This window comes from Rhinatrema bivittatum, chromosome 9, assembly GCF_901001135.1.
Source record: "Rhinatrema bivittatum chromosome 9, aRhiBiv1.1, whole genome shotgun sequence".
NCBI lineage: Eukaryota > Metazoa > Chordata > Amphibia > Gymnophiona > Rhinatrematidae > Rhinatrema > Rhinatrema bivittatum.
In genome coordinates, this window is record NC_042623.1 from 43,884,507 (window position 1) to 43,908,466 (window position 23,960).

At 46.4% G+C, this 23,960-nt stretch overlaps 1 protein-coding gene across 1 annotated transcript in view; it reads left to right on the forward strand.

Annotated features, from left to right (window-relative positions):
- The window catches only part of KMT2E (lysine methyltransferase 2E), a 607,980-nt gene that overhangs the window by 20,464 nt on the left and 563,556 nt on the right, over positions 1 to 23,960 (forward strand).

Below are 23,960 nucleotides of genomic sequence, written 5' to 3' on the forward strand. Positions count from 1 at the left end.
GAGAGTGATCTGACCATGGGACTTTTTTGCAATTTGGTTGTTTTGTAAGAGAAATACCGGAGTTTGTAAAGAGGAGATCGAGCGTGTGGCCTGCTTTGTGAGTGGGTTTGTTGATTTGTTGTCTGAAACCCATTGCTGACAGTGCGGTGAGGAAGGCTTCACAGTTTGTTGAAAGGGGGACTTTGTCAACATGTAAGTTGAAGTCGCCCAGGATTATAGCAGGGGAGTCCAGATTGAGATGCAGAGTTATGGTTTCGATGATAGGTGAGGAGTCTGACTCTAGTAAGCCTGGAGGGGCATAGACTAGCAGGATTTGGAGATGTTCTGATTTGAACAATCCTAGTTCTAGTTTAGTAGCTGTACTGATGGGGTGGTGTGTGAACCTTAAGGATTTTTTTGCAGCTAGGAAGATACCCCCTCCTCTTTTTTTTTTTTTGTCTTGGGATGGAGAAGAAATCGTAAGTCTGTGTTGGTAATTGGTTAATGAGTGTGATGTCTGTGGATTTGAGCCATGTTTCTGTTATGGCGCAAAAGTCTGGGGTTGTGTCCTGCAGTATGTCGTTGAGTATAAGAGTTTTGTTGGTGAGCGATTGGGCGTTGAATAGGATTATGGTGAATAGGGTGAGACCTAGGAACTGTGTAGTGGGGGAAATCATGATTGGGATGAGTGATTTGTAGGTGCGTGGGCGGTAGTGCATTATTGTTAAAGGTTGGATCGGTGCTGCTGGAGTCTGGATGTGCTGCTAGAGATTGGATGAGTGCTGCTGGAAACTGAAAGAGTGCCGTTGGAGATTGGATATACTGTTGGAGACTGGATGAGTGCCGCTGGAGACTGGATGAGTGCTGCTGGAGACTGGATGAGTGCTGCTGGAGTCAGAATGAGTGCTGCTGGAGACTGGATGAGTGCTGCTGGAGACTGAATGAGTGCCTCTGGAGACTGAATGAGTGCTGCTGGAGATTGGAAGATTGCCTTTGGAGTCTGAATGAGTGCTGCTGGAGATTGGAAGAGTGCCTCTGGAGTCTGAATGAGTGCTGCTGGAGATTGGAAGAGTGCCTCTGGAGACTGAATGAGTGGATGAGTGGTCGCTGAATGAATGGATAGGGGTGAGTAACATGAGAAGTTAGCGAACCTTCCCTGCTTGCTGGACAATTTATTCGGTGACCAGTTACAGGAGACAGTGGCACAGTTAAAGGGGCAGAAATTAGCAGTTAATCGCTAACTACTCCATTGGATTTTTCAACCTCCATACGGTATTATACAGCTTACCGCAGGCCACAATATCAGCGTTGACCCTTCAGGCCTTATCCACCTTCACGGCCCCTGTTCTACTCCTTTTCTTGCCCTCAGACATCACAACCACAGGCACCTAGACAACGTCAAGAGGACTCCAAATTAACCTCAGGATCAAAACCCGCCAAAACCATCATAAGATTTTTAGGGAATCCCAGCCCACTGCTACCACTTCCAGTCGGAGGCAGGTTATTCCACTTCTTACCTGCATGGGACGCCATCACAACTGACCTCTGGGTATTAAAGATAATAAAAGAAGGTTACTTCCTCAACTTCCAATCTTTCCCCCCCTTGCCACACTTGGTACGCACCAGGAAGCAAGGCATGCATTCCCAGCAAATGCACCTGGAGATCATCAACCTCCTACAACAGCAGAGCATACACGAATTACCTGTATCGCACCATCACACAAGTTTTTATTCCCAGTACTTCCTCATGCCAAAGAAATCAGGAGGATTTGCATCCTATCCTAGATCTCAGAGCGCTCAAGAAGCACTTAATGACAGAAAAGTTCAAGATGACGTCCCTCAAATCCATCCTACCCTTTATTCAACCCAGAGACTGGATGTGTTCCATAGATCTTAAGGACGCTTATTCCCACATACCTATGCACAAGGCCTTCTGGCGGTATCTTTGCTTTACGGTGATGGGATGCCATTTTCAGTACAAGGTACTTCCATTTGGCCTCTCCTCGGCTCCCAGAGTTTTCATGAAATGTCTAGCGGGAGCGGTGACTCACCTACGACGACAAGGCTTACAAATATTTCCCTATCTGGACAATTGGCTTCTAGTAGCACCCACCAACCCAACTCTGCAGACCAATGTCTTCGCAACCATTCAGTGCTTAGATTGGGACTAATGATCCTTACGAGAAATCGAATCTGCAACCCACTCAAGCTTTGCAATTCATTGGAGCCCATATCGACACCTCAATAGACAAAGCTTTCCTTCCCGAATCACGGGCAGTAAACACTGAGAAATCTCGCTCAAAAACCTAAAACACTCAACCTCTTCTCGGGCATATGGCGGCATCTATCTATGTGGTTCCCCACACACGTCTCCACATGCGGCGTCTTCAGTGGGGCTTGAAGACACAGTGGAATCAGTTCTCCGACCACCTCTCTGCTCCTGTCTCCATCATGCTCAGCATGAAACAGGACTTGGACTGGTGGCTGACACCAACAGCTGTAACAGTTGGAGCCCCATTGCGACCACCAGTTCATCATATCATACTCACCACAGATGCCTCAATAAAAGGATGGGGTGCTCACCTAGCCCGCCTTCAAACTCAAGGCCTCTGGTCCACCTGGGAGAGTACACAGCAAATAAATCTGCTAGAACTGAGGGCAATCCGAAATGCTTTCTGAGCCTTCCAACTCACACTAAAAGGGAAGATAGTCATGATCCACACGGACAATCAAGCGGCCATGTTATATAGAAACTAAGGAGGGTCCGGTTCCTGGACCCTATGCAAGGAAGCAGTAAGGATCTTAGAGTAGGCAACCAACAACTCCATTGCCCTACAAGCCACCTACCTACCTGGCATCAACAACACCAAAGCAGACAGGCTAAGCAGAATAATTCATCCCCACAAATGGGAACTTCATCAGAAAGTAGCACTGAAGCTCTTCCAAACCTTTTCACCACGGAACGCAATTGCAAAGTTCAGACCTTCTGTTCGATATATCCAAGCGCCCGAAGGCTAACGCAGGATGCATTTCTGTATGCCGTTCCCCCCAATACCGTTGATTTCTCGCACGGTACAGAAATGCATCAGGGACAATGCGGACCTCATTCTTATAGCTCCGGCTTGGCCCAGACAACCATAGTACGCATACCTAATTCGTCTGTCAGTGGACACTCCAGTTCCGTTGGGAAACAACCTATGCCTCCTAACCCAGGAAGGAGGATCCCTTCTACATCCGCTTCACTCCTCTCTGAACCTCACAGCTTGGAAATTGAAAGGCTATTATTTCAAAACCTAATCTTTCACCTCACCTGGAAGATATTCTGATCTCCTCCAGAAAACCTTCCACCAGGTTAAGTTACAGAAGAAAATGGTTGAGCTATGCCTTTTGGTGCTCGGACAGGAACATGGACCCATTCACCTGCCCTCCAAACAGATTACTCTCTTATCTTCATCTACTATATCAAAGAGGGCTAGCTACAGCCTCGCTCAGAGTTCACCTGAGTGCTATAGCGGCGTATCATTCTCTACACAATGACGCACCAATATCTACTCATCTTCTCATTTCCAGATTTATGAAGGGAATCTCACGTCTGTGCCCTCAGATACGTAAACCCCCCGTACCATGGGACTTAAACATTGTACTGAACAACTTATGCTACCCCCCTTTGAACCTCTAGATACCTGGCATGGAAAGTACTTTTTCTGGTAGTGTTTACTTCGGCAAGACTTATTAGCGAACTTCATGCACTAGTCCACTACTCTCCGTATCTAAGGTTCTACCACGATAAAGTCACGTTACGCACACATCCTAACTTCTTACCCATGGTTGTTTCATCTTTCCACCTTAATCAGTCAATAACTCTTCCAACCTTTTACCCAAAGCCTCATACCAGTGAAGCAGAGCTTAGACTACACATGCTAGATTGCAAATGAGCACTGGCTTACTATAAACAGAGAACTGCTTCAGATACTAGAGCATCGCAACTCTTCTTCTCGTTTAACCCAAATGCACCAGGATTACCCGTTTCTAAAAGAACTCTATCATCCTGGATCACAAACTGCATACAGTTTTGCTACCAAAGATGTTCAGAATCCTTGACTTCTTCTCCTAAAGTGTACCAGGCGCGTGCTGTGGCGGCTTCCATAGCCCACCTGCGTGATGTGCCCATATTGGACATTTTCAAAGCTGCAACCTGGTCCTCGCTTCATACCTTCCCTACTCATTACTGTTTGGACAAATTCACCGCAGCGGATGCTTCCATGGGCACACAAATTTTAAAAGCGGGCACCTCCTGAATCACCTATATAATCAAGGACTGTCCATAAAAATATAAGAAATTGCCATGCTGGGTCAGACCAAGGGTCCATCAAGCCCAGCATCCTGTTTCCAACAGAGGCCAAACCAGGCCACAAGAACCTGGCAATTACCCAAACACTAAGAAGATCCCATGCCACTGATGCAATTAATAGCAGTGGCTATTCCCTAAGTAAATTTCATTAATAGCCGTTAATGGACTTCTCCTCCAAGAACTTATACAAACCTTTTTTTAATCCATCTACACTAACTGCACTAACCACATCTTCTGGCAAAAAATTCCAGAGCTTTATTGTGCGCTGAGTGAAAGAATTTTCTCCGATTAGTTTTAAATGTGCTACTTGCTAACTTCATGGAATGCCCCCTAGTCCTTCTATTATTCGAAAGTGAAAATAACCGATTCACATCTACTCGTTCAAGACCTCTCATGATCTTAAAGACCTCTATCATATCCCCCCTCAGCCGTCTCTTCTCCGAGCTGAACAACCCAAGAAGTTAGGGGTTTCCTCATAGGGGAGCTGTTCCATCCCCTTTATCATATTGGTTGCCTTTGTCTGTACCTTCTCCATCGCAACTATATCTTTTTTGAGATGCGGCGACCAGAATTGTATGCAGTATTCCAGGTGCGGTCTCACCATGGAGCGATATAGAGGCATTATGACATTTTCCGTTTTATTAACCATTCCCTTCCTAATAATTCCTAACATTCTGTTTGCTTTTTTGACTGCTGCAGCACACTGAGCCGACGATTTTAAAGTATTATCCACTATGATGCCTAGATCTTTTTCCTGGGTGGTAGCTCCTAATATGGAACCTAACATCGTGTAACTACAGCAAGGGATATTTTTCCCTATATGCAACATCTTGCACTTGTCCACAGAGTTCTTCCGCATCTTGAGCGCACGAAATAGCGCAAGTTTAACCATCTTATTTACCGTTTAAGTTTATTGCTCAAGTTGCTAGCTGGGGACTCCCAGACAACATGGCTAATTCATCCTACTTATCTACTTGAAAAGAGCAAGTTTGGTTTTCCGTAGATAGCAGATGAATTAGCCATGCTGACCCTCCCACCTCCCTGGACAGTCTTGCTACCAACTACTCTGCTTGATCAAGGACTGAGGAGACTCTGGAAAGTGGGGGGAGGTGCCCAAGCAGGCACACACTGCAGCAAGACTCAGAACTTTACTTTGAGAGCTCCGCCACCTATAGGACCAGAGGACGTCCCAGACAGTATGGCTAATTCATCTGCTATCTATGGAAAACACTGTTTGCGGTAAGCAAACTTGCTCTTATTTAATATACATGTGTATTCTTTAAGAACATAAGTTGCCATACTGGGTCAGACCAAGGGTCCATCAAAAAAATAGCTGTGACTTTTTTTTTTTATCAGTAAATCTGTACATTGCCTTATGTTAGGCAAATCTCTGTATATACCTGTGACTTAAACAGTTAAATTTGCATATAGTGTAATTTAAACCTAATGTGATTTCTTTTTATATTAGTAGATATCTTTTAATTCTGTGGTATTTTAAACATGGTGCATTTCAGTACAAAATCCATTTAAAAACTGCTGAAAGCGAAGCCTTACAGACAATTTTACATTCATATGTCTTTTTTTTTTTTAACATAACCATATTTCCTTGTACTAGGCCTGTGGCATGAGAAATCATTTCTTTTAACTTCTTTTCTTTAGAGAGGGATTGGAAATAAATTATTTTCATTAAATTTATTTTGACTGCCTCTCTTTTTGGTTTTCCAGGGCAGAGATCTGGTGCTTTGCATGGGTCTTAATTTGTAACTACCTGGGGATTTTTTTCCCCCTTATTTAAAATCGCTTTCCAATATAGTCCATTCACTGTAGTGACAGTCCTCTCGAACCTTATAATCAAGATCCCTAAATCCAGCCACTGAGTGTCACCATTGAATGCTAAATAAATTCCACCCCCTCCCCTTCCCCCCCCAAAAGGGGACTGATAACCTGTAGTGCCAGGGAGCTGAACACCTGAGCCGGGACTCGTCCTTCCTGCAAGCTTCTTGGCCAGCCCACATTTATTTATTTATTTGAGATATTTATAATTTGCATATATGAGTATATCATGCTAGGTAGATCCCAAAGTAAAGATAAAACAGTGAGCAAACAAAACACATGACAATCAAAACATTAAAATTATAAAATTTGTACCTGCTGGAACACTTCTACAAACAAAGCAGTTTTTACTGCCCTCTGAAACAGGTTATAATCAGATATTCCTCAACAATCATCTGATAAAATATTCCAGAGGACAGCACCTCCAATAGGCAGTGTTGGTTGTCTAGTATCAAAAATGTATGGTTTTTGCTGATTGCATCTCAAGGAGTCTCTTGTCTGGTGAACGTTAAGATCTGTTATGATCTTTTAGGTACATAGGCCTTAAAAAGATCAATTTAAAAACAACGGGACATTTCCTTGAACTGACTTACATAGAAATGATGGCAGAAAAGGACCAAATGATCCACCCAGTCTGCCCAGCAAGCTTATGCCAGTATCAGCTGCACTGTGCAGGTTACCCCATGCTTACAATATCTCAGACTGTAAAAGTCAGGACCCTCGGATGCTGTTTGAATCCAATTTCCCTTAACCATTGTCGTGGAAGCAGAGATCAATGTTGGAGTTGCATGAAAAGTATCAGGCTTGGTGATTAAGGTTAGTAAACGCCGCATCAGCAAGTTACCCCCCATGTTTATTCCCCAAACCGTAAAAGTCGGGGCCCTTGTTGGTTACTGTCTGAAGTTTATTCACTAAGGGATAGATTTTAAAACCCCGGGATGCGTGTAAGTGCCGGGGCTTTAAAAGAGGGCTGGCCGGGGCTAGAGGCGCCCGGCACAGTGGCCATTTGCCACTGGTCCAGCGTGCAACTTGCTCCTGTTCCTTTGCAGGAGCAAAAGGTAAAACAAAAAAAATTGGGGTAGTTAGGATAGGGAGGTTAGGGTAGGGGGTTGGGAAGTTCCCGATGTGTTGCTGTGCGATTTTGCAAAATTTGATTCCCCCCGCCCTTGCTCACGCCGACCCAGCATTTTATAACATGCGCGCCCATGGACATGCTCACGGACCTTTTGAAAACCTACTCCTAAGGTAAAAATCTTAAATTTAACCCTCTGCTCTACAAGCGAATCATTGGAGCTGGTGGAACAGAACTTACATACTCCTGATATTGGGTCTTTAATATCAGCATGGCTGCTGATTTTTATAGGAGCTGTAATGCTCACATCCTTGTTTTTGGGATCCCCAAATAAATGGAAGTACCATTGTCAAAGCTGCTGAGAACAAAAGCTTGGACTCTTGCCTGAAAATTGCACTGTTCTATTAAAGAACTGATACCTCTAAGTTTTAATAACCAGATGAAAGTACAGAACTTGCTTATTTTTTTTTATGTAGGTAAAGGATCAAAATCAGGATATGAACCAGATCACGCAATTCAGTGTTGACCCCATCAATCAAAATACTGGGGAGCCCTTCTGGCCCAGAAGTTCTAGACAACCGAAAGGCCTCTGTTTTAAAAATACCGTATTTTTCGCTCCATAAGACGCACTTTTTTCCCCCCCAAAAGTGGGGAGAAAATGTCTGTGCGTCTTATGGAGCGAAAAAAAAATAAAATTAAAAATCTAAAACCCTCGCCCCCTCCTGACCCCCCCCAGACCTTCCAAATTAATTTACTACAACCCCCCACCCTTCTGAACCTCCCAAGACCTGCCATAAGTCCCTGGTGGTCCAGCGGGGGTCCAGGAGCGGTCTGGGAGCGATCTCCTGGATTTGGGGCGTCGGCTGCCAGCAATCAAAATGGCGCCGACGGCCCTTTGCCCTTACTATGTCACTGGGGTCGACCAATGGCAGCGGTAGCCCCTGTGACATAGTAAGGGCCCCTGTGACATAGTAAGGGCAAAGGGCCGTCGGCGCCATTTGATTACTGGCAGTGATGGCTCTAGAAAATATTTGTAGGGCAGCCACCTGGTCCTTCGTGCATTCCTTTACCAAACATTACAGACAGGAAATATAGGAAAGGCAGATGCAGCCTTTGGAGCAAGTGCCTTAGAGAAGCTCACTCTTCTGCCTGAAGGAATAGCAGGTTGGATACTTTTCATGAGTAAAGACTGACAGGCCGATTCAGTAAAAGTTGCGGGAGAGCGGGCTCTCCTATGCGTGCGATTCAGTATTTAAATGAGGGCCCACGGTAAAAAGAGTGGCGGCTGTCAGCGAGTTTGACAGCCGATGCTCAATTTTGCTGGCGTCTGTTCTCAAACCCGCCATGATATTAAGCCGGAGGGTGTACAGAAAAGCAGTTTTTGCTGCTTTTCTGTGCACTTTCCGGTGCCAAGAGAAATTAACGCCTACCTTTGGGTAGGCGCTAACTTCTGAAAGTAAAATGTGCGACTTGGCTGCACGTTTTACAATCGCGCGGGAATAACTAATAAGGCCATCAACACGCATTTGCATGTTGTGGGCGCTGTTAGTTTCAGGGAGTTTGGACGCACGTTTTCGACCACTTACTGAATAAGGGGTAAAGCTAGCGTGTCAAATGTGCGTCCAAACGCGGGCTAACAGTGCGCTCCACCGGCCTGTGATTTAGCAGGAAGATAAGGTGAAATTTAATTTTACCTGATTATTTTCCTTTCTTTAAGTCTTGTTATACTAGTCCAAGACCCACCCGGGAATATGGTGTTATCAGGTCCTAGCAAATACAGAAGCAATATCCACTCTCCTCTACCTTTCTGTTCTTTTCTAGACTCCATACCTTTCTTTTTCAAAAAAGAAAGAGGGGAGATAATGATTGGGGGTGGGTGGAAATAAATATCTGTTTTAACTAACTCTGTACCGGTAATTAGTTCACAGTTAACATGAAGAGTGAATCGGGGTATCTTACACCCCCTCTTTCCAATCCATTCTTGGTTTTTTTAATTGCCTCAAACTTGTGTAGGATAGTTGTTTCATTGTTTCTTTGACAGAAGATTACTGGCAGTAGCCCAAGGCTGCACCCACCTTACAGGTAGATGTAACTTTGAAAGGGGAAAAATTGTCCTCTGTCTCCTGCACATGTGGAAAGGGAAATTCCCTTGAATTAAGGACTGGTCTAGGAGGACTCAAGGGAAGGAAATTTATCAGATAAGATTAAATTTCATCTTTTTTACCCTTGGTCATTTACAATTTGATAATCTTATAGTGTAGCAAGGTTGATTGTCTTCTACGTTTTGTCTCAGCCAATGGGGCTAGTATTTGTGTGCACAGGGTTTTAAATATAATTCTTAATTTACCCTTTCTGCTTGCACTTTAATCTCATTGCCCTTCCCCATTTCCCTTAAAAATAAGGGGAAGGGTCCCAATTGGAGCAGAGTTCTTTATTTTCTTTTGACCTAGCAGTTTTTTTTTCTCAATCCTTTTGAGCTTTCTGCTCAATCAGAACAGACATCTAATGGCTATTATATCTTGAACTTTCAGCCTTCAATGGCACCTACCTGTTTTTCCCTTTATTTTTATTTATTAAAAATGTATATACTATCTCCTCTGTCTGGAAGAATGCCTGAAGCGGTTTAGAGAGATACACATAACATAATAAAAATTTAATTAAAAAAAAAAAAAAAAAGAGGAAAAAAGTTGTCAGTATAATGCAAAAATTACAAAAAAAAAAAAAAAAGTTCTGAAGTCCTCACTATTCCAGTGAAACTTATAGAAAAGAAAAGTGAGGATTATAGCAGTATAAAGATTCCGACTGGCATTAATCTTGATTGGCATATTTTTTTTTATGATACCGAGTGAAGCAAATAACCAATTAAGTTGTTGTGACTTCTGGAATAGCCAGTATGGCTCAGCGGGCATATCAGTTTAATAATTTACAATGTATAGGTCTTATGTTTCTGTAAATTGCAGTTAAAATAGTCACTCCAGGAATAATAACTTGGCTTAAATCTTTAATATCTAGAGGTCATAAGTAATTTTGTATTGGGCTGATGCAGTAAAGTGCGCTCCGTTTGGCTGCGTGTTTTCGACGCGCTATTTTTACCCCTTATACAGTAAGGGGTAATAGCGCGTGGAAAAAGTGCGGCCAACCCCCGCCAAAACTAATAGCGCCCACAACATGCAAATGCATGTTGATGGGCCTATTAGTCATTCTCACGCGATACAGAAAGTAAAATGTGCAGCAAGGCCGCACATTTTACTTTAAAAAATGAATGCCTGCCAAAGGCAGGAATTAATTTCTGCCATCACCGGGAAAGTGTACAGAAAAGCAGGAAAAGCTGCTCTTCTGTACACCCTCCGACTTAATGTCATAGAGAGATTAAGTCGGAGGCCCCAAAAATAAAAAAAAATAAAAAATCTGCCCGTGGGTTGGAAGACGGCTGCTCAATTTTGCCGGCGTCTGTTTTTCGAACCCGTGGCTGTCAGCGGGTTCGAGAACAGGCGCTGGTAAAACTGAGTGTCGGCTGTCAAACCCGCTAACAGCCGCTTCTGTCAAAAAGGAGGTGCTAGGGACGCTCTAGTGTCCCTTTTATAATATCGAGGTGTTTGGTGGATTCTTAGGGGCAACAGTGATGTTATCTCCTACGGGGAGGAGCCCTGTAGGGAGACTGATGCACCAGGCTAGACTCACTAGCACAAACACAGAGAGAGTTTCTTTTATTGTACAGCTAGGATGACCACCAGAGGTGGCAGTAGAGAGCAGGTTATCTGGTAGCCGTCTGTAATTCTTGGCAAGGGAGACCCGTCCCACAATGGTGGTGTAAGGCCCCAATGCAGATGTCCAGTAAGACACTATAGGAGAGACAGACTGGCAGATGTTAAACACACTCCCGTAGCTGAGTAGAGAGAATCCCAGTGAGCAGTAGAGAGGATAAATGTTAGCAGTCCGTAGTCCTCAGCAGAGGAGACCCGTTCCACAATGGTGGTGTAGGGCCTGATGCAGAGAGGTAGCGAGGAACTGATGAGAGACAGACTGGTAGAAGTTGTATTCACTCTCTGTAGCTGATAGATGGATTTCCAGCAGGTTGAAAAATGGAGCAGGCATCAGGACAGACACACAGGCCCTCGAGGAGTGAGTACCTGTAAGAGGATAGGCACCTGTAAATAAGCAGCGGGCCCCCGAGGAGTGGGTACCCAGGTTAGAGAACCCTGAAGGGTGAAGATAGCTTCCAGTGGATAGAAGCGACAAGAGTAGCTTCAGACTGGGGCATACCGATCCTTGCTAACTCGGCGAGAGTCAGCAAATGGGCAACCTTAAATATGCGGAAGCACAGACGTCACTTGAGGGGGATGCCCCCGACGTTCGCGCCAACACTGCTACAAAGGTAGGGATGCGCACACGCGCCCTAGGAGACTTCGGGTCAAGATGGCCGAACACCGCGCCAGAACCACTCCGGGGAAAGCCGGAGGGTGTGGCAGGGAGACGCCACGGATGCCACACTCCCGAGGCTGGTGGAGAAAGCTGAGAGAAAGGTGAGGCATGTCGGGCGAAGTCGTCTGAGTCTGACGGACACAACAGTCCCTAGCGCCTCCTTTTACCGCGGGCCCTCATTTACATATTTTTCCTTACTGAATCGAGCGCCCAGGAGAGCGGGCGCTCACTGGCTCTCTCGCGGGTTTTTCTGTATTGGCCCGATACTAAGGAACATCAAGGTTTGATACTACTGTACTCACCAAATCTTAGCTATAAAATCGCATGACTGTCCGATGCATTACAGAAGCTCAGGTCAAGCACCCCAAGCTCCTGATACCGCTGGTTTTTCGGCATGAATACTTCCTGCATTGAAGGCCGATTTTTAAACAACTGCTGAAAAATAAAATCACAGCATGTGAAAATTATCAATCAAACATTGCGAGAGGCACAGTAATAAAACAGTCCTTATTAAGATCTTTGACTAATATCTCTATACATATTCAAACAAATGGTAGACCAAACACCATCTTTAAACAAGCTCATTAGATACCACCAACCAAAAATCAGTGAAATATTTCCCTGCAACCAGTAGCAAAAACATCACCAGAAACTCAAGCACTACAAAAATGTTAAAACAAAATCTCATATGGCTGTATCAAAAAAGTCAATCTATTTGATTTTCTTTATGGACATCCAAATGGTTTAATTGTACTGAGAATGCCTTATGTCATAGTCCCTTTCATGGATGTTATTTTGGGGCTTATCAAGTATTGCAAACAGTAAGTCTTTGAATTTGTGTGCCACCTGAGCAGAGTGTTCAGTCAAAGGTCCCTTTATCGTGTTGCAGTTTACACAGCTCTGACACTCCAAAATGTGAATTCACAACTTTCTTAGCGTGTAGCAGATGGACTCAGGACCAATGGGTATAGAGTACTCCTGATAGCAGTTGGAGACGGATCAGATTTCAATCTGACATCAGCCCTAGTACATATACCCCTGCAGGAAGTGCAGCTCTTCAGTATTTTCCGTCTCCATAGCAGTTAGGGACTCTATGCAGGGTTCGCACAGCGTTAGAGTAAATTTACCAAAGAAAACCAAAATAAGAAGAAATCTTACCTCTACAGATGAGCCCCGCTCTCCTGCAGTGACACCCATTGGGTCCCTCCCCCAGTTGAGAATTCCCGAGGTGATTTCCGCGATCCCTCGGAGGCGGCCGACCCTCGGCGAGGACCTAGCCCCCGACATCGGGTGAGGCTGAGAGGCAGCGGGTGCAACTTCGAGCGCGGCGGTGAAGGTATTTTCCCTCTTCCCCCCCCCCCCCCCCCCCGCAGCCGGAGACCGCCCGGAAGAGACTGGGAAGCGCCGAGACAAGGTAAGGTAGAAATCTATTTAAAAGTCTCCGAAGCTCGAGGAATCGCACAGGTCGCCAGCCGGCACCAGTGCCACCGGGTTGATCTGCCCTAGCAGGGCTAGACCCCGGTCAGATCTGAGGGTCCTCCCATGTGGAGACCCTCCCAGGTGGTTGCCATATTGTCGGCGTGGTCGCCGTCACCATTTTGATCTGTTCGCCACCCTGTCCGCAGTTCCGATCCAGGCGCACAGATGCGAGCCGCGTGCACAAATACCTTGTGCGCACAACGTCGTGCGCCCAAGTTCCATGCGCACAAGCAACGCTCATAGCCACACGCTTACTGTGCCGGGCACATAACTTCGATCTGTGCGCATAACAAGCGCGCACATCTCACTGAGCGCGCACCAAACCTAAGTGCACAACTTTGATGCACCGGAGCACACAACTGTTTCTTATGCGCAAAAGCCATGGCACTACCGGAACAGAAACTCAAAGCTCAGGGCCTTTGCTCAGCATGCCACATTAGAGCTGCGCAGCATGAGGAGACCATGGCCCTGTGTATACAGTGCGAAGAGGCCCTAGGGTATCCAACTCATTGCCCTCCCCAGCCTCTCGAGCAGTACGCCGGACCTAGCACTGCACAGCGGGACCCCCCCCCCCCCCCCCCCAAACGGGTCTCACCAGGGACACGGCGCCCCTTAGTCTAGACCCAGCGTCTGTCTCCTGGGTGGAATTCTTCAAAGGTCTGCATATCTTCGTCCACATGCAACTGGGGCCCCCTATAATACGGCCACAGGCTCCACCAGAGGACCTCAACATCCCGGGTCCCTCTATGCCCAGGGAAGTGATCCCACCACCCAGAAACTCCACCTTCGGGGACAAGGACAACTCGGATGAGGAAGGGAACTCCTTCCTCCGGGGACAGAGCCCCACTGAACCACAAGACGCTTCCAGACCTGGTCACACACAGCTTAAAAGAGCTTGCTATCCTGGGCACAAGTGCCTCGGGGGAACCGAAGACGAACCCACTACTAGAGGGACTCAGTCAGACCTCCCGCCATTTTCCACTATTACAAGCCATCCAGCAACTAATTGACTTGGAATGGGATGCCCCAGAAACTACGTTCAAAGGGGGCCGGGTTCTGGTAGCCATGTACCCTCTGGACCCAGCCGCCAAAGATCTCCTGGCATGTCCGAAAGTGGACGCCATGGTCTGCGAGGTCTCGAAGCGCACTACTATCCTGGTGGAGGGAGGAGCAGCACTCAAGGATGCTCAAGACAGACGTCTGGAATCTATCCTCTAACAGTCCTTTGATGTCTCCGCTATGTATTTACAGATCGCGGCCTGCTGTGCCGTGGTGACATGCACCTTCTTAGCAAAGAGCAGGAACAACACTCCTGGGGAGGACCTGGAACCAGCAATATCATTCCTCGCTGACGTCGCTTCTGACCTGGTACACACCGCAGCTAGAGGAGTGTCATCCTCTGTGGTAGCCAGAAGACAAATCTGGCTCTGAAACTGGTCGGCCGACACATCCTCCAAAACGAGACTCACAAGGATGCCTTTCAAGGGAACACTCCTATTCGGAAGCGAACTAGAGAAACTAGCCAACAAATGGGGCGAGTCCCCACTGCCGCGGCTACCGGAGGACAGGAATAAAAGAAACCAGCGAACCTTCCCCCGAACCTCCAGGAGCAGAGGATCACAGCGCTTCGACCCGTATAGAAGCACATATCAAGCGGCCCGCCCCACAGGCTGAGCCAGTCCTTTCGGAACATAAGAAATTGCCATGCTGGGTCAGACCAAGGGTCCATCAAGCCCAGCATCCTGTTTCCAACAGAGGCCAAAACCAGGCCACAAGAACCTGGCAAGTAACCGAACACCAAGAAGATCCCATGCTACTGATGCAATTAATAGCAGTGGCTATTCCCTAAGTAAAATTGATTAATAGCCATTAATGGACTTCTCCTCCAAGAACTTATCCAAACCTTTTTTGAACACAGCTACACTAACTGCACTAACCACATCTTCTGGCAACAAATTCCAGAGCTTTATTGTGCGTTGATTGAAAAAGAATTTTCTCCGATTAGTCTTAAATGTGCTACTTGCTAACTTCATGGATTGCCCCCTAGTCCTTCTATTATTCGAAAGTGTAAATAACAGAGTCACATCTACTTGTTCAAGATCTTAAAGACCTCTATCATATCCCCCTCAGCCTTCTCTTCTCCAAGCTGAACAGCCTTAACCTCTTCAGCCTTCCCTCATAGGGGAGCTGTTCCATCCCCTTTATTATTTGCTTGCCCTTCTCTGTACCTTCTCCATCACAACTACATCTTTTTTGAGCTGCTGCGACCAGAATTGTACACAGTATTCAAGGTGAAGTCTCATCATGGAGCGATACAGAGGCATTATGACATTTTCCGTTCTATTAACCATTTCCTTCCTAATAAATCCCCTCATTCTATGTCTCTGAATCCATGTGTAGTGAGCAAAATTTTCTAGCGCTGATGTCAACCAACCATCGACCTCTTGTGTTCGAATCGAACCACAGAGTAGACAGATTCTGCTCCCTACACAGGCTTCAAAATGCGTTAGCCATGGACGCCTTTGCTTGCCCCTGCAACAAAGGCCTCCTATATGCGTTTCTTCCGATACCGCTCATAGCCAAAGCTCGCGTGAAGCTACAGCAGGACTGATTTTCAATGATTCTCATAAGCCCGTACTGGCCTCGACAAGTATGCTTCCCCATACTTCTCAACCTGTCACTCCAGGAACCAATTCGCCTGCCCACAGGTCAACCTCATAACACAGACTCACTGATATTCTCAGGTACTTGTAGCTTCACGAAAACCTTCCACACGTAAATCTTACCATTCGAAATGGGCAAGATTTACCAAAGGGCGTGCACAAAAAGGTATTGCCCTTTTTTTCCTGCCCCACTCCATCTCTATTAGGCTATCTAGGATACCTTTTGGATTCTGGACCCCAGACATCCTCCGCATGGGTACACCTCAGTTCCATCTCAGCGTACCACCAGGGAGTAGGGGATGTCCTGTTCACGGCTCAACCCCTTGTGAGTCAGCTTATCATGGGTTTTCTACAGCCTAAGCCTCCTCTATGTTCACCGGTTATGGAGTGGGGCCTTAATGTAGTGCTTACAAGGCTCATGCGTTCCCCGTTCGAGCCTTTGCATTCTTATAACATTAAAATTCTAACATGGAAAATTCTTTCCTTTTAGCAATTCACCTCTGCTAAAAGGGTCAGTGAGTTACAAGCCCTAGTTGCATACTCACAGTACACTAGGTTCCTCCGTGACCGAGTGGTCCTCCGTACTCACCCTAAATTTCTTCCTAAGGTGGACAGTCTCTCCCCTTACTCAGTCTATAATCTGCCCACTCTTTTCCCAAGTCCTCACTCTCACCAGGGTGAGAGGTTTTTGCACACATTGGACTGTAAGCGTGCACTTGCATTCTATTTAGACTGCATTGCAGTCCATAGGAAATCCACCCAACTCATTGTTTCTTTTGACAAAAACAAGTTGGGAGTTGCAGTGGGCAAACAAACTCTCTCCAACTGGCTAGCAGGTTGTATCGAATTCTGTTATGAGGAAGCAGACCTTCCTCTCCAGAGGTGAGTGTAGGCACATTTTGTAAGAGCCATGGCAACATCGATAGCACACTATCGTTCAGTACCAATTGGCGACATCTGCTAGACTGCGACACGGAGCTTTCTTCACACATTCGCAGCCCTCTACTGCTTAGATAAGGAAATTGTCAAGACTGCCTTTGGCCAATCAGTCTTGGAAAAACTGTGTTTCAGTATAATCCCCAACTCCTTCCAGAACCATCTGCTGTGATTTCAGGCTGCCTCATTGCCAATAGCACCCCAAGTTTTGTGCCTGCTGCACGAGTTGTCTGCTACAAACGAGACTGAAGGGAGACCCCTGTGGACACAGGGTTCATGGCATGCTGTGCATGCTCAGTGTGCCAGTCAAAAGTTCTAGAAACTTTGACAGGATAGTTTTCCGTGATAGGGCTTCGTCCAGTGATGTCACACATATGTGAGGACTACATCCTGCTGTCGGCATCACAGATCCATTCATCGATGCCCTCGATGCCTTCATTGGTGCCTCCAATTATTCCTTCAATTCCTTCGGAGCCTAGACCAGGACCTTCAGGGATTCCACCGTCCCATCCCCCTCAGGTTCCTAGAGGGGCAGGTGCTGATCCCTACGATACCTGGGCTGATGATTCTTCACCAGTCACCAATGACCTGCCTTTACCACCATCTGCTACTGAAAGCAGAAAGCTTCATAAATTTTGTGAAGGAGATGTCTGAATTGGTTCCCTTCCAATTACAGACCGAACAAGATGACAGGCATCAAATGATGGAGCTGTTGCAATTCCTGGATGCTCCCAAGGAAATAACCTCCATCCCTATTCACCAAGTTCTTCTGGATCTCCTCAAAAAGAACTGAGAACACCCTGGCTCTGTTGCTCCAGTCAACAGGAAGTCAACAGGAAGGCTGACACCACTTATTTGGTACAGTCAGCCCCAGGTTTTCAAAAACCTCAATTGGATCACCAATCTATGGTTGTAGAATCTGCCCAAAAGAGGGCAAAGAGATCAAAACCCCACACTTCCTTTTCCCCGAGGCAAGGAGCAAAAATTTCTAGATGCCATTGGTCGCCGGGTCTTCCAGGGCTCAATGCTCATCTCCCGAATCACCTCTTATCAGCGCTGTATGACCCAGTACAACAGGGTCTTATTTAAGCAGATACAAGACTTGACAGACTTCCTGTCTCAGCATTTTCAAGATCAACTCCAAACCCTAGTAAACAAGGGGTTTGAGGCGGGCAAGCAAGAGATAAGATCATCTTACGATATCTTTGACACTGCTACCAGGGTATCTGCAGCTGCTATCTTGGCAAGAAGATGGGCCTGGCTCAAGTCTTCGGACCTTCTCCCTGAAGTGCAAGACAGATTATCCGACCTGCCCTGTGTAGGAGACAATCTGTTCGGCGGAACTCAAGGACCATCATGAGACCCTGAGACAGCTCTCTTTGATGCCTTCTGAGTACTCCTCAAAACAGCCTTTCCGAAAAGACACTAAGAAGTCCTTCTTCCGTCCGAAGAAATCCTACCCGCCACCAGCTAGAACTCGCTCTTCGAGACCATTTCAAAAAACCCAGTCTCGTCAGATACGAAAACAAAAGCCGCAAGCAGCTCCTCTGCCGGGCCCTGCTTCCGGTTTTTGACTCCTGCATAGAGAGCAGCAGCCAGCTTCCACTGCCTCACATACCAGTGGGAGGTCGATTGTGCCATTTCAACAACAGGTGGCACTCAATCACCTCAGACCAGTGGGTCCTAGTGATAATTGCTCAAGGTTATCATCTCAACTTTCACTCCATCCCACCGGACTCTCCACCTCTACCGACGTGGAGAACATCCGATCTTCTTTCTGGAACAGGAGGTCTCCCTCCTTCTCCAGTCCAAGGCAATAGAACCAGTACCCTACTCTCAGCATGGCCTAGGGTTCTATTCCCTGTACTTCCAAATCCCCAAAAAATCGGGAGGCATTCGTCCAATTCTAGATCTACGTGCCCTCAACAAGTACCTCCATCGAGAAAAGTTCAAAATGGTAACCTTGGGTTCTCTTCTTCCTCTTCTACAAAGAAGAGACTGGCTCTGCTCTCTATACCTCCAGGACGCATACACTCATATTGCGATAACTCCATCTCATCGCAAATACCTGAGATTTCTGGTAGGCCCCGAGCACTATCAGTACAGAGTGCTTCCATTCGGCCTCGCGTCTGCACCACGAGTCTTCACAAAATGTCTCGTAGTAGTTGCAGCCTTCCTCAGGACTCAGTGTTCACGTCTACCCCTATCTAGATGATTGGTTGATCAGGGCTCCCTCTCAGCAAACTGCCCTGTCGTCCCTACATCTTACCTTACACACTCTGATTTCGCTAGGATTTCTCATCAACTACGACAAATCCTACTTAGTCCCATCTCAAACCTTCCATTCATAGGGGCAGACACCTTGCAGGCAAAAGCTTTTCTATCTCGACAACGAGCTCTCACTCTTGTCTCTCTTGCACACCAGCTGCAGTCTCAGTGCTACACGACTGCACGCCGCTTTCTCATCCTACTGGGACACATGGCGTCCTCAGTTCAGGTCACCCCAAAGGACCGCCTAGCCATGAGAGTCATGCAGTGGACTCTAAGGTCACAATGGACTCAATGCATTCAGCCCCTGTCGACCATTGTCCACATCACCGACTCACTCCGTCAGTCACTTGCCTGGTGGAAAAATCAGATCAATCTCCTCCCAGGGCTTGCCCTTCCAGACTCCAGACCCTCAAATAACTCTCACCACTGATGCTTCCAACCTCGGCTGGGGAGCCCATGTGGCCAATCTGCAGACACAAGGAGCTTGGTCTCCAGAGGAAGCCAATCAGATATGCTCTTGGGGTATTTCAGGATCGCCTCTCCAACCAAGTCATCCTGATTCAGACGGACAACCAGGTGGCCATGTGGTACATCAACAAACAGGGAGGCACGGGCTCCTATCTCCTGTGTCAGGAAGCTGCGTAGATATGAGAGGAGGCCCTCTCCCACACGATGTACCTCAGGGCCACCTACTTGCCGGGAGTGGACAAGTAGGTGGCCCTGAGGTACATCGAGTGGGAGAGGGCCTGAGTTGCACCTTTCAACCGCACGAGTGGTCTCTCAACCCCTCAGTAGTGGACTCGTTCTTCCAACAGTGGGGTTACTCTCAAATAGACCTCTTTGCGTCACCTCAAAAACCGCAAAGTAGAGAACTTCTGCTCTCTTACTCGCAGCCAACACTATCAGCCACGAGATGCGTTCTCCCTCTCATGGACATCCGGTCTCTTATATGCATTCCCTCCACTTCTACTTCTCTCGAAGACTCTCGTGAAGTTACGTCAGGACAAGGGAGCCATGATCCTGATAGCACCTCACTGGCCATGCCAAGTGTGGTTTCCAATACTTCAGGATCTTTCCATTCGCAGGCACATTCCCTTGGGAAAGGACACGCTTCTCATTATGCAAAACTACGGGTGCCTGCGCCACCCCAATCTTCAAGCCTTGTCCCTGACAGCATGGATGTTGAAAGGTTAATACTTCAGCCACTTAACCTTTCTGAATCAGTTTCCCGTGTCCTGATTGCTTCACGGAAGCCTTCCACGAGAAAATCTTATTCTTACAAATGGAACAGGTTTCAGTCATGGTGCTCTTCTCAATTCCTTGACCCCTTTACCTGTCCAATCACGAAGTTTCTGGACTATCTCTGGCACTTGTCGGAGTCAGGTCTAAAAACTTCTTCCATCAGAATGCATGTTAGTGCGGTGGCCGCCTTCTATAAAGGTGTTGGATGTTCCCATATCAGTACAACCCCTTGTAATACGTTTTCTGAAGGGCTTGTTTCACCTCAAGCCTCCACTGCGTCCACTTCTTGGGACCTCAACCTGGTTTTGGGTCAGCTCATGAAACCACCATTCGAGCCTCTCCAATCCTGTGAACTTTGCTATCTCACATGGAAAGTGATTTTCCTTTTGGCAATCACTTCAGCTCGCAGAGTTAGTGAGTTACAGGCCCTAGTTACCTATCCGCCTTACACTAAACTTCTGCAGGACCGGGCAGTACTCTGCACTCACCCTAAGTTCTTGCCTAAGGTAGTATCAGAGTTTCAACTCAATCAATCCATTATACTACCTACCTTTTTTCCCAGAGCCCATTCCAATCCAGGAGAGTAGGCTCTGCATACCCTTGACTGTAAACGGGCTGTAGCGTTCTACCTAGACCGTACAGCTGCCCACAGGAAAAGCACTCAATTGTTTCTCTCTTTCCATTCCATCAAATTGGGGCAGCCTGTGGGTAAGCAGACTCTCTCTCTCCTCCTGGTTAGCGGACTGCATATCCTTTTGCTATCAGCAAGCAGGCATTCCATTTCAAGACCGTGTTAAAGCACACTCTGTGAAGGCCATGGCGACTTCAGTAGCACACCTACGCTCTGTGCCGCTTCCTGACATTTGCAGGGCTGCCACCTGGAGTTCTCTCCATACCTTTACAGCCCACTATTGCTTGGACAAAGCCGAAAGACAAGATTCCATGTTCGGCCAATCTGTCCTGCGTAACCTATTCACAACTTGACGTATCAACACCCTTCCGCCTGCCCGGTAGGGTTCAGGATGCCCTCAGCCAAATTTCACCCCAGTCCTAGTGCCTTGCACACCTGGGTACATTTGGTGCATACTCGGACATCCTCAGCTCGGTACTCACCCATATGTGAGGACTACCATCCTGCTTGTCCTGTGAGAAAGCAAATGTTGCTCACCTGTAACAGGTGTTCTCACAGGACAGCAGGATGTTAGTCCTCACGAAACCCGCTTGCCGCCCCACGGTGTTGGGTTCGTTACCTTTTCTTATTTTATTTTTCGGCACTTCCTGTAGCTTTTTAAACAAGACTGAAGGGGGACCCCTGCTGGCTGCAGGGTTGGTGCCATGCTGGGCATGCCCAGTAGGGGCCAGTCAAAGTTCTAGAAACTTTGACAAAAGTGTTCCGTGATTGGGGCTTCATCCTGTGATGTCATCCATGTGTGAGGACTAACCTCCTGCTGTCCTGTGAGAACACATGTTACAGGTAAGCAACATTTGCTTTCTTGATAATTCAGACAATACTGCTTGAACATGCTTTGCTTTTGGTCTTGGCCACAGAAGCAGTCCTGTGCTTTTCTCCTGATGTCTGCATATCAGTACTCTAGATCGAAAAAGTCAGGGCTCAACGTTGGTTGTCTTCTGAATCCAGTTCCCCTTTTCTATCCCGCCATTGAAAGAGAGAACAATTTTTGCAATTCCATCAAAAGCATCAAGGTTAATTGGGTACTACTCTTAACAGAATCATGATGGTAACCTGCACGGAGCGGCATTTACTACCATGAGAAGCTTGCTGGGCAGACAGTGGACCATTTGGTCTTTTTCTGCCAACATTGCTATGTTTCTATGTTAATATGTTACTGTGGTTAATGGTAATAATACCCATGCCTTCTGTCAAGGTAGTAACTACTGTTCCATACAGGTTATCCCCTGGTGATGATGCCAGGGTATAGGGAGAGGGAAGATGATAATGAATGCCAAGGTGGAGGGTGAGGAAAATTGAAGATTATGATAGGGGTGGTGGAGGGAGAGGGAAGGTGTTGATGCCAGAGGAGAGAGAATAGAAGGTGATTATGTTACTTAGGGGTGGGGAAAGAGGGAAGGAAGGGAGGAGAAAGGTGGTGGTGGTGTTAGGGGATCGGGGGAAGAGAAGGTAATGTCAGCAGGTTTGGGGGAGAGAGAAGAGAAAGTGGTGATGGGAAAAGTTGGTGGTGTGCCACAATGAAGTGAACCTTATGCTAGGTGCACTGCTAATCAAACAAAAGTTTGGAAAATACTGTTCTAGTCATTGGAAGGATATCTGCCCTGAGTGAGTGTTCACCAAATGACATGCAGAAGTTGTGGTATGTTTACATGGGCACGAAGAGAGTTCATGTGTTCCCTAATTCGATGGTTGGCAGATAACATATTTCAGACATGGACCAAACTTATTGCTTATCACTAAGGATGGAAAACGTCAGGTTGCCTAAAAATTGATGCTTACCATTGCCCTGTGCTCGAGCTCAAGGAGGAGACAACAATACAAAAAAATAAAATAAAGTAACATTCCAAGAAAATGAAATTTTTGTTCTGGCTCCTAAAAATCTTGGCTGACATGCAAGTTTTCTATTTTTCCATTGGTGCTGATCACTATCCAGTTGTTGAAATCACTTGGGTTTGGAATCCATTTTGCTAAATCCATCTTTTCCAGCCACTCTGATTTGGAATTCATGATGATTGTATGAGGCCTAAATAAAGCAAAGGCCTGTTTTTCCCTATTAAAGAGCCCAGGATATCATGGCCTCCCAAGGTAGATTATTCAAAGTCTGACAGCTTATTCATGGTGAGTATGCTGGGCCTAATGACAGTGACAGAACAGCCATGGCATGCCTCCATAAGAGGCATGCTCAACGGACATTGAAGACTCAGTGGTGCCAAGTTATTCAGGGAATATGGGACCACATCCATGGATAAGCTGTGAGTCACCTAGTTTTGCTTAAAGATCTTTCTTTCCAAATCTCTTCTCACTAAATCGTGCTGATGACATTCATCAAGCTTGGGTTTCTGAGCTTGCTTATAAACTGTTCTCTTCCCTGGTCCTTCTGAGACACAGTATCAGATCAACCTCTTGGAGCTGAGGGCTGTCCCAGATAAGCTAGGAGCTCTCAGCAGGTTTGTTATGAGTTCATGATTGTCTGTCTCACTCTGATCAATTAATTAGGGAAGGATGAGAGAAGTTGTCAGAATGTGGAGCTGGGCATTCTCTCATGGAATAACCTTGCTTACCTAGCAGGCAAGGATAGTGCCTGAGAGACAAACTGAGTTGAGATATTCTAGATCCCCCTGTATAAGGTGGTGGCAAACTGAATTGGAAGGAAGTTCCTAAATTATTTTGTGACATAAAAGTTCTTAGTGAATCTTTATAGTGACCCAACTGCTAGCCCTCATAGCATAAATGTTGAGAGGGTAGTGATTAGTGGACCCTGTGTGCCTGAAGAAGTGCCTTTCTGCCTTCTAGGAAAGATTTTAATATGTGGGCATACAGGTTTAAATGGAAGGTCATATTTTGGTTACTGCCACTTGACCCTGTAAAGCCCATTGTTGCTGTTACTATCACAGTCATTGTTGATTAATTACACTTGTTGGACACATTGACCATTTCAGTTCAAAAAAATGTGAAGAATTTAATTTCATTGATTAATTAGAAAGAAGGACAGGAAAACAATTCAGGTTCCTATATTTGAAA